The sequence below is a fragment of the Lactuca serriola genome, chromosome 1 (genome assembly GCF_051521515.1).
Source record: "Lactuca serriola cultivar US96UC23 chromosome 1, Lser_US96UC23_V15, whole genome shotgun sequence".
Taxonomy (NCBI): domain Eukaryota; kingdom Viridiplantae; phylum Streptophyta; class Magnoliopsida; order Asterales; family Asteraceae; genus Lactuca; species Lactuca serriola.
The window spans coordinates 111406402-111419180 of record NC_136408.1 but is presented as its reverse complement, the minus strand read 5'-3'; positions in this window follow the sequence as shown (position 1 = coordinate 111419180).

Sequence of the window (12779 nt, the reverse complement as noted above, 5' to 3'; positions counted from 1 at the left end):
ATGAACTTATATGAACGGACATAAACAAATGTTCACGAACATAATTGAACGAACGAGACTATTGTTTATGTTTGTTCGTTTAACTAAACGAACGAGAATATATGTTCGTGTTCGTTCATTTATTAAATAAACAAACATAAACGAACTTCCCGCCGAACGGTTTATGAACAATTCGTTTACAACCCTACTTACCACCCACCCAAACATATTTCCAAAGACGAGTTAATATTCCATCCCACTTTTTTAACCAAGAGCTAGTGAGGGATGACCCCTTTCAGTAGCGGACCTTAGTGGTGCCCCAGGGGTCCCAAGCCACTGTTCCGACGTCGGCACGTAGTGTAAATTTTTTTTTTTTAATGTTTTTTCTATTGGGTGCACCAGCTTAAAACACAAGTGACACTACTAATATAGATTTATTTGGAAATTTTCTTTTAGTACCACCCCTACGAAAATGGTCTGCGTCCGCCACTGACCCCTTTAGAATTCATATCATTCAAGGATTTAACTATACGTCCCCAAACAGAAACCATGAGAGAGCCATTCAAATATGCAACTATTAACTATTTATTGTATTTAAAATGCCATTGGAATATTATTTATATCGGATATGTTTTATTTTAATCCGGCTAAAAATATATATAGAATCGTCCCTGCTTACAAGTAACTCTATTGGAAATAAGTTCCAATTTCTATCAAAACTTACATGCGTGAATTTGCCTAATTTTAATAGTTAAAAGGTTATTAAAGAACAAAACGGATATTTTAAATTATTTTTTTGTTTGAACACAAAATTAACCCAATATTTGGATGCAAACATGTTTAATTGAGTGAGATGAAATGTAAAACTCAAATTTGATTCATCGCTCATATAACATACGTAATAAGAGCCAATAGACAATACATAGTTGGCCCAAATCTTGGTCTATCCAACCTTTGGCCCAATCGTTTGAAAATTGAACCATGTAATAATATTAGAAACCTTTTGTTATAAGAACTTAAGGTAATGTTATGTGGGCATCTATTTTCGGAAAACAAAAATAAGTTTAAACTCTTCTAGGTATTTTAATAGTTTTCGTTATTTTATTGTGAAATAAAATATGAAAGGCAAAACTGTTACCATATCAATATATCAAAGAAAGAAAGAATTTAAAAAATTTTTATGTTGTCAGTTATGTTTAAAGAATCGGTAACAAGTATTTATTTTGCTCGACCAAATGTTGGAGAACAAAATACTATTCATGTTGTGCCAATAACGTATACGTTTTTGTGACATGTAAATATAAAAGACATACCTTTTATGTATGACATAGGGGTGATTGGGGTTGTATATATGAAATACTTATTAGTTTAAATGTGATTTAATAAATTGATGCAACTTGATAAATATGTTTTAGGGTGTTTGACTAAATAAAATAAAAAGATTTATTGAGTTAAATAACTAATTTTTTGAATAAATTGTTTAATTCGAATGAATTAAAAGTGTTTATTATAGATGAAAAACAATTTATATTTTTCATATTTGAATCCTAAAATACCAAATGGTTCGTTGTCTCGTTTTTCTTTTCCACCACCAGTAACGTGCATATAAATCACCATTTTGTCCGTCTTTTTCTTTTATTTTTTTTATTTATAAACATAATTTTCAAAACACTAAAAAAAAAATTTTTTTTATTGCGTTTTGGTATCACATAAGCTAACATTTGGTTCGATAGAATAACAAATGAACATATTTACATTTGGTTTCGATAGAATAATAAATGAACATATTTACAAGAAGAAAAGCATAATTTGATTTAAATAAGCAATTTGAAACACCTCTTGTTATTATTACTAGGAAAAAAACATAAAAGACATTAAAATTTTTGATTTTGACATTTGTGTTTTGGTTTTTCTCAATTAAATTATTAAATTTACAATTTTGTTGCAAATTTAACTAGTCGATTGATTTGCTTCATGTGTTTATGTTTTTTATTTACCGACTAAACAAAAAGTTATGTAGCTTCCATATATGATCTTAGTTGACAAATATTTGACTTAGTGTAACCTTACATATATTTGTACTTATTGTCCTTTATTATTTTCTTTTTTTCTTCTCTCAAAGCATCATGATTTTGTATAATGGTTTTCCAAGATCGCCTAAATGATTTATCATCTCAAAGTAGTGTAAGCAAGACAATGAAAATTATCCACAATAACGTCTCCTAAAGGAAATCTTCCTTGCCTTACTTTACTTTATGATGATGAACCAATTGAGCGACATTAGGAAGCCGGTGCACAAAACCGTGATGCTCTGAGAGAAGAAAAGAAAAAGAAATAAGAGAAATTGAGTACTGATCTACAAAATGATTCAATTTAACCTACATGTTTGCCAATTATGATCATATGTAAAAATCACATCAACTTTTTGTCTAATCAACAACTAAGAAATATAAAACATATGAAACAAAACAGTTGATTGGTTAAACTTGCTACAACATTATAAACTTAGTGACTTATTGGAAAAAAAAAACAAAACACAATATCAAAATCAAAATTTTATGTAAAATTAAAATAACAAAATCCAATATCAAAATAAAATTTTATGTTAACTTTAATTTTTATTATTATTTTAGTAGTTATTGAGAATTTGGTAGGATTTTGCTATCAAAATCCTTAGAGTAACATACAGTGCACTTGTTAACGTGATTGGAACCCCAAAAATAAATAAAATAAATCTCCCTAAATCCTCTATAGGTAAATTGCATGAATTGATAGATGGTTAATAAAACTAGATTACAACCCGTGGAAATCACGAGTAAAAAAAGAAAATAATGTTGATAATTAAAAGTATATTGAAAAATCAAATATTTATAAAATTTTGTTAATTATTGGGTGTTTGGGATATCTTTTGAGAATGACTTTTAGGATTTGTGTTAATTATGGTACATAAAGATCTATTTCATAAAAATACTATTTTTTTTTCTAATTAATTATCTTAATATTTTCATATACTAAAAACAAAATACAAATTTTAGATAGTTATTTTTGACAAAATTACAAAAATGGTCCCTGTCGTATGCATTTTTTGGGGGATTTTGGTCCAAACCATGAGTTTTTTGGGTTGATGGTCCTTTTGAGCTAGTTTGCTTGTAGTTTTGATCCCTGTCCAAACTAAAATGACTATTATACCCTTAATGAATTTAGTTTTCATTTTTCTTTTACTTTTTAAAATTGTTTATTAATAATAAATATAAAAGCGGGCCCTTCTCTCTCTCTCTCTCACACACTCACTAACACATACACAACACACTACCACCAGCCCAACCCTCCCTATTTGATTCCATCTTGAAAACAAGCAGAAGAACCGAAGGAAAAGCCACCCTCGGAACCCCTCTGCCACCTCGTCGCCATCCACTGCCACCACCAAAAACAGCCCCTCCACCACCCTCCATTGTTGTTATGCTGCTACTTATGACGTCCCTCCATCCCCCTCTGTCTTCGTCTTCATCAGAAAGCAACAGAAAACCGGCAGGAGCAGGCTGTCGGCCTCCTTCAATTATCATTCATCACAACACCGGCCATTGTCGCCTTGTTGTTGCTGAGCCCGACCACCTCCTATTGACTTTCATCTCACCGTAAATTCCCTTGCACCACCATTCTTTTATGATTTTGTTTTGTCGATCGTATCAGTGGTTGGCGATGGTTGGAGTCCTCATAGTGGCAGCGACCAAGGTGGGAGCGGGTGGTGACAGTAGAGTGGGCTAGCGTTGCAGGCAGGTAATGGAGCTCCGACGACCTCCTGTTGTTTCGTTCTTGCTCCCGCTCTACGAAAACTCTGAGTTGGGGATGAGAGGGAGGTCGGGGAAGGTGTTTCCGACAGCAATGATTGTAGTGGGTGGTGGTGGTTTGCGTTGACAGCCCAAGGGAAAAAAAAATGGTGGAGGCTGTTGGTGGCTCCTGGTGGTTCTCGATGGCACAACTACAAAACATCACCACCCCTTCTTGGTGGTGGTTATGCTTGACAGTGTAAGAAGGAAAAGAACAAAAGAAAGAAAAAAAAAGAACGTGAAGTGTGGGTGATTGAGGGTGGTTCATGGTGGTCAAAGGTCACCGGTGTTGGGTCTATGGCGAGGTAATGGTGGTGTAGGGTAATGATGTAGCGATGGTGTTAATGATGAGAATTCAGGTGGGAAAAGAAATTTTTGGTGGGTCTAAACATGGAGGTGAAGATGGTGAATGGGTTTAGGAAGTTTGATTAGGAGGGAAAAGAAATTTTGCAGTTTCGTTTCTTTTTTTATTCATTGACTTTGAGAGAGAGAGAGAGAGAGAGAGAGAGAGAGAGAGAGAGAGAGAGAGAGAGAGAGAGAGAGAGAGAGAGAGAGAGAGAGAGAGAGAGAGAGAGAGAGAGAGAGAGAGAGAGAGAGAGAGAGAGAGAGAGAGAGAGAGAGAGAGAGAGAGAGAGAGAGAGAGAGAGAGAGAGAGAGAGAGAGAGAGAGAGAGAGAGAGAGAGAGAGAGAGAGAGAGAGAGAGAGAGAGAGAGAGAGAGAGAGAGAGAGAGAGAGAGAGAGAGAGAGAGAGAGAGAGAGAGAGAGAGAGAGAGAGAGAGAGAGAGAGAGAGAGAGAGAGAGAGAGAGAGAGAGAGAGAGAGAGAGAGAGAGAGAGAGAGAGAGAGAGAGAGAGAGAGAGAGAGAGAGAGAGAGAGAGAGAGAGAGAGAGAGAGAGAGAGAGAGAGAGAGAGAGAGAGAGAGAGAGAGAGAGAGAGAGAGAGAGAGAGAGAGAGAGAGAGAGAGAGAGAGAGAGAGAGAGAGAGAGAGAGAGAGAGAGAGAGAGAGAGAGAGAGAGAGAGAGAGAGAGAGAGAGAGAGAGAGAGAGAGAGAGAGAGAGAGAGAGAGAGAGAGAGAGAGAGAGAGAGAGAGAGAGAGAGAGAGAGAGAGAGAGAGAGAGAGAGAGAGAGAGAGAGAGAGAGAGAGAGAGAGAGAGAGAGAGAGAGAGAGAGAGAGAGAGAGAGAGAGAGAGAGAGAGAGAGAGAGAGAGAGAGAGAGAGAGAGAGAGAGAGAGAGAGAGAGAGAGAGAGAGAGAGAGAGAGAGAGAGAGAGAGAGAGAGAGAGAGAGAGAGAGAGAGAGAGAGAGAGAGAGAGAGAGAGAGAGAGAGAGAGAGAGAGAGAGAGAGAGAGAGAGAGAGAGAGAGAGAGAGAGAGAGAGAGAGAGAGAGAGAGAGAGAGAGAGAGAGAGAGAGAGAGAGAGAGAGAGAGAGAGAGAGAGAGAGAGAGAGAGAGAGAGAGAGAGAGAGAGAGAGAGAGAGAGAGAGAGAGAGAGAGAGAGAGAGAGAGAGAGAGAGAGAGAGAGAGAGAGAGAGAGAGAGAGAGAGAGAGAGAGAGAGAGAGAGAGAGAGAGAGAGAGAGAGAGAGAGAGAGAGAGAGAGAGAGAGAGAGAGAGAGAGAGAGAGAGAGAGAGAGAGAGAGAGAGAGAGAGAGAGAGAGAGAGAGAGAGAGAGAGAGAGAGAGAGAGAGAGAGAGAGAGAGAGAGAGAGAGAGAGAGAGAGAGAGAGAGAGACAGAGAGAGAGACAGAGAGAGAGAGAGAGAGAGAGAGAGAGAGAGAGAGAGAGAGAGAGAGAGAGAGAGAGAGAGAGAGAGAGAGAGAGAGAGAGAGAGAGAGAGAGAGAGAGAGAGAGAGAGAGAGATAAATAAATTAGTTATTTATTTTTTCTTTAAATTAAATAGAAAAAATATAAAAAATATATCGAAATGGCATTTAAATTTTTCAAGCAGACCAAATCATAAAGTTATAAAACATAATCTGTGCTGACCACTCCAACTCAAAAAATCATGTTTAACAAAACCCCAAAAACGCATACCACTATGACCATTTTTACCTCGTCATATTTTTCATCCTAAAAACTTTAGTCATAATATGTCGAGATGTTAAAAAAAACCCTATAAGACTTTCATTTCACCTGGGACGACAGAGGGAGAAGATGCATGGGTAACAATGGAAACAATAAAATTTTAAAACATAATCATCAATTATAGATTCGCAAACATTTATTTTTGTACAAAGCTATATGTTTTGACCATGTATAACCCTTAATTTAAATTATTATGTAGAACTATTAGAAGATATGAATGATATTTTTATATATAGATTAAATTAATAAATTGTTTACTTTGTAGAATGAACTATAAAACTTTATAGCAAAAACAAAAAAGGCAGTAAATCATGAAAATTACAATGTTTTGTACAATATAGTATAATAAATATAAAATTGAATATGAAAGTGAAAATCCAAATTTATAATATAAGCTTAAACACATTAATAGTGTTGAAGAAATACACACTACATCACATGTTTAATAGATAAAACATGTTTCAATTAAACCTAATTTTTGTCCACTTTTATCTTTCCCACCATACTTTTTTCCCAATCTCCAACCACCTGAGAACTACACACTACTCACCTGCACATGAGAACAAAGACATGTCAATATTATAATGACCAATCCCATCACCCACAAGAAAAAACAAAATAAAAACAACAAAAAAATCATAAATTTTTGAACTCATTAACACTAAAATCTCATTGCTATACTTAACAGGAGTCACAGAACGAAAAAATCCAAATCGATACATAAGGTATTTATTGAGTTTCCATCACTACTCTCACCTACACTCAATAGTAACTGCATGATAGTATACACAACCAAACTTTAAATTAAAATTGTCTGCTTATGACAAAAAATAAGAAAAATAAAAGTGTTGGTCACTAATTATAGATGGAATAAGATATTATAAAAGAGAATATGACCCACTCTGAGTCAAATTTGTGGGAAGACCTAGACATGGTTACACATTCACCCCATTTGTCCTTTTAAGATGACTTCACCAAACAACAATTTAACAAACATCTCTTTCATCTTCTCTTCAAAGCAGTCTCAACTGCAAAGCGTAAAATGCAAACTCACAGAAGTCAAATAATCAACAGCAAGTAAGAGCCTATCTGGCTAGTAAGTTTTTTAACAAACATAAAAAACCCTCATATACTTTATCCAGGAAAGACTTCTCTGAAAATTCAATTGCTCTTATACACTTTCTCACTCCAATCATCCATGTATTCTTGATCACCAAAATAGTTGTTAGACAAGCTGGAACCCTACAAATCAATTGAACCAATTTCGAGTCTGATAAGCTCCTCTATCTCAATCATTATTATCATTTAGACCTGAAAATGCATATATACAATTACATAGTTTCTAAACAGTTAAAGACACAAATAAAAATCATGATTCATACAAATAAAATGTAAAATTGGAGCAAACAGAGGTGTGACTTTAAGGAATAAACATATGAGTAGATAACGTAAAACTGTTTTTAAAACTGAAGGGTAAATCAGGTATTTTACTTTGAAACTTTGATAGATGGAGAAGACGCCACGTAAGAATAAAAAGTCACTTTTATTATAACAGGGGATATAAAAGGTTTATGTATCTTTATTTTATCTCTAAATTAATTATATTAAATATAAAATAAATGAATATTTACATTTCTATTACAGTGACAAATAAAAAATAACTGCTTATATAATAATCTTATAAATTAAAATAATAACTATATTAAAAAATAAAAAAATATTTTAAAAACATATAAACAAGGAAACCTTAGTTATTAAAAATATAATCCTGTCTGTGTTTTAACCTTAAAATAGTAACATCTTTTTTTAGGGATAAAATTAAATTTTGTTAAGTAAATAAATAAATAAACTAACAAATCAAATGATGAAATAAACACATAAATAATAACAATGTATTTTATTTACTAGTTTGAATGGAAAATCTATAATTTATAAGATTTAAATAATTAATTTGAGAAATATATAAATTAAGGATTAATTTGGTAAATTGTGAAAAAACATAGTATTTGAGAAACTAGCATATTATGAACCAAATGGATAGAAATATTGTGAAAAAACATAGAAAGGTATATATAAGGAGAACTAGTTGTTTATGTTTTTATTTGTGGTTAAATTAAGAATAAAGGAAGTTGTGGGTAATTGTTGATAAGTAGCAAAAGATAAAAGCTACACATCTCTCTTTTCATCCCCATTTGTTCAAAACGATATTTGGAAAAGGAGAGAGAATCAATGTAGATTTCATAATCTAGACGAAGAATTGAAGTAACATTTGAAGCTTTGGTATAAACCACAACTAGAAACTTAAAGAGGTATAATTCATCTCCATTTTCTCTTAGAATTAAAGTTAAAGACATCCAATCCAAAAATCAAACCCTATTATATGTGTTTGATTGATGTTTTAAGCTTAGTCTTGCTTCTCAAGTTGCTAGTTTGCTTCTATAGTTTCATTCATAAATTGATTGGGAACATAAATGTAATTTTAGAGTTTCCAAAGCCTAAAACGGGTGGAAATCCATATTTGAAGTTATTTTCATGAAATTGATTTTTTTTCTAAGTTGTTTTAATCTTTCTAAACTACATATGAGCTAAGAGATTGTAACAAACTTGTAAAAACACAATTTCCCAACATCACGATCTATTATATCAATTTAGGATTAATAGATAGGTGGTTTTTACGTACTTACATAGAAACCTCACTACAACAATCCAAAACTACTCTCAAAATGAATCCCTTAACCTAATCTAACATATATATAAGAACAAACAAAAGCTTGTTTCAAACCCTAGAACAAACCCTAATCTGTATACGTGAACTGAGAGAGAACGAGAGTGAAGGTAAACTGATCGAGTGAATTATGACTCTACCTTCAGTCGTCCAAGCCTTAAGTACCAGGGTCACACCCGATCCTAAGATCCGTGTGTAAACCCGGATGAACTTGTGATATATACATCCAACCCACTCAACACTTCATAAATAAACCTGCAACACCTTTTAACCACAAGTACTACAAAATATATCCAAATATTAAAAGATACCAAAATGTTAGTGTAAAATGTTATTTATTTTAATAGTCCCCCTCAAGCTAACCATTTTGAAAACAATTATTTAGAAGAAAAATGATCAATCAAACACAGTTTATCACTAAGAATCTTATGTTGTGAAGACACAAGAGACTTAGTGAACATATCTACAGCCTGATTAGAAGAACTAATCTTAATCAATTTAACAACTCCTTTAACAATTTTTTCTCTTATGATCAATTTCAAAATGTTTGGTTTTATCATGAAAAACAAGATTCATAGCCAATTTAATGGCATAATCATTGCCATAAAATATATTTACTGGAACAACACTCTTAAAACCAATATTATATAAAATTTTCAAAACCCAAATTAGTTCACAAGACAATGAACCCAAAGCCCGATATCCAGATTCTGTGGTCGAAGGAGATACAGTAGACTACTTATTGCTTCTCCAAGAAAATAAGAGAATCACCAAAATAAACCACATAACCACTAACAAACTTTCTAGAGAAAAGTCCCTTAGCCTAATCAACATTTGAATAGCCTTTTAACAAAAGAGAATCAGATTAAGACTTCAAATAACTAACACATTTTACCAGGACTGAGTTTTAGATACCTTAACAACCTTATTGCAACTTGTAGATGAGCTTTAGTGGGTTTATGCATATACCGACTTAAGACTTGAAGAGAGTATGCAATATCTGGTCTAGTAATTTTAAGGTAAATAAGTTTTCTAACAAGTTTCTGAAAACCAATTATGTTTTATAATAAAACATCATTGTTATTATCAAAATTAATATTTGACTCAAGAGGAGTCTGAAACATCCCAAAAATACGATCCAAAAATTTCATTTTAAATCATTAATAAAAACCATAAGTATCATTCATCATATAAAAGTCATAAATCGTGTATCTCAAAAATATCATAACATCTGTCAGTATATCAAAATTATATTTCAAAACATCAGAGTGAATCCTCCCATGCTAAAAGTTGTGGTGTGTGCAATGCAGTTATCCCGAGCTCTTCCCCTTACTAGCGGAAGTACCTGAAACCAAAACTGAAAACTGTAAGCACGAAGCTTAGTGAGTGCCCCCAACTCCACCTCATACCATACACATAAACACATATAACATACATTAGGCTCCGCCCTGCTACAGCGGGCACTGCCTGACATCGGCCTTGTCCGACATCGGGCCTCGCCTGGCATCAGACCGCATTCGGCATCGGGCCCCGTCCGGCATCGAGCAAATCTCGGCATACATACGAGCATAACTACTAATACACATAACAATATAAGATGAGCATACTCACTTAACTATAGACATATAAGCATTCCTCGAGCCCCACTTGGCATCGGACCGAAATCCGAAAGCATACATATATTCCTTGGGAACCGCCTCGGCATCGGACCATAGTCTAAAATCATACAAATACAAAGACATGCAAGAATCACAAAGACACCAAGCATACTAACATTCTTCGGGTATCGCCCCGACATCGGATTGAAACCTAGAAAACATATAAACCTACATCGGGCCCCGCTCGATAATGGACCATAATCCAGAACATACTAACATACATAAACGGGCCGAATTTGGTGCCTTCAACCCGTTCCTACTAAAGGAAAACTCACTTCGTAAGCTAACTGTGAAATCTCATGTGAGGAATCTCTGACGGTTGCTCTAGTGACTCCCCGGCTATCATTATCACAATAACACTTAGTCAAAATATGAAAATCCTTCTTAGGGTAAAGTGACCATTTTAACCTTGGTCAAAGTCAACATTCTGGTCAATGTCAATGTTCTGGTTGACTCAACTCGCCAAGTTGACCTATCAACTCGCTGAGTTCTACAAATCAAAAACCCTGAAATCGCCATCCAACTCATTGAGTCTTCCCTCTGACTCGTCGAGTTCCCTGGATACTCATAGTTGTGATTGAGCGAGTCAACTCTTCGAGTCATCCTTAGACTCGTCGAGTTCTACCATATTCAGAATCGGGACAACTCAACTCAACTCGTCGAGTTCCTCTGTCTGTTTGGGCCATCTTAACGGATTAAGCCCCTACACTTTAGATCTAAGCTTCATGATTATCATACACACTGAAAACATCCTTTTGAGGGTAAAGTTTCCAACTTTACCCGTTAATACCCTCATTTGACGGGTTTGGCTCAAACCCTAAATCTCTAGAACTTAGATTTTGGTCCACAAGTCATACATACTCCAAACTAAAGCATACAAACAGACATCTAGGCCTTAGATATCATTTGAACCCGTAAAGCTTCTGCCTTTTCCTCCATGCATGGCCTTTTGGGGCTCAAAAGGCCAAGATGACATCTTATAGCTTGCATGGGGGCTCCAATGGCATAAAGTTTGCACCTTTATAACATAACAACCCTTAATGATTCCAGATCGGATGGTTCACTCACTTGGGATGTCCAAATACCAAAGATCAAGCTCCTTGGACCAACACCCAATAAAGTGAAAATAAGGAGATCTAAGAAACTACTAAGCAAGTTAGAGACTTGATTACCAGAAATGATGAGGATGAAAGGAAGTCTCTGGATCTACTATATTCTCCTTGAATCCTCTAGCTTCTTCTTCTTCTTCTATAAGCTTCAAGACACACAAAAATCACTCAAAAATGGCTCACAAGCTCACAAATGCATTAGGGTTTATGAAACTAGAGTTTGGGACTTGGAGGCTGGAAATGAGGCCAACAAGTGGGGATTAGGATGCTTAAATAGGGTGCAAAACCCCAAAATTAGGGTTTCATCTTGGCATCCCTACTCATCGAGTCAAGGCTCTCAACTCGTCGAGTAGGTGACTTAAAATCCAACGTCCATTCTGGTTTCTACTCAACGAGTTTGGGGCTCCCAAATCGTTGAGTAGATCTACAAAAGTGACTAAATTATAATTAAATGCGTACTAGGAACTAGACATTACAATTCTTCCCCACTTGTCTTAGAGTTCGTCCTCGAAGTCTGCTGTGTCAGGAAACAACTCCGGATAGTGCTCCCTCGTCTCCTCCTCGGGCTCCCAAGTCCACTATGAACCCTTGCGGTGCTGCAACTGGAACTACACCTTCACCAACTCATCCCTCTTGTTCCTCATCTCCTTCATCTTCTTGTCAATAATAGCTATTGGTCTCTCGATATAGTTCAGGCTGTTATTAACCTGAATATCCTCTACAGGCACAACCGTTGAGTTATCCACTAAGCACTTCTGTAGCTGAGAAACATGGAAAGTGTTGTGGATCTGGCTAAGCTCTGCTGGAAGATCCAAATGGAAAGCAACCTGGCCTACTCGAGCCAACACCCTGAACGGACCGATGTATCTGGTCCAGCTTGCCCCGCTTCCTGTAATAGATGACACCTTTGCAAGGTGACACCTTCAGGAGAACCATGTCGCCCACATGAAACTCCAAGTCTGAACGACGCTTGTCGACATAGCTTTTCTGTCGACTCTGAGCTATCTGGAGCCTGCTCCGAACCTGCTGGATCCTCTCAGTGGTCTTGAGTACTACCTCCGTACTCCCTATGGCCCTCTGACTGACCTCACCCTAACAGATTGGCGTCTTACACTTCCTCCCATAGAGCATCTCGAAGGGAGGTCGGTCTATGTTGGCGTGGTAACTGTTGTTATATGAAAATTCCGCTAACGGAAGATACGTATCCCAGCTGCCACCAAAATCCAAAACACATGCACGCAACTTGTCCTCAAGAGTCTAAATCGTCCTCTCGCTCTACGTATCCATCTGAGGGTGGAAAGCGGTGCTGAAGTGGAGACGAGTACCCATCTTGTCATGAAACCGCTTCCAAAATCTGGAAGTGAAACGCACATCTCGGTCTGACACCACCAAAACGGGCACT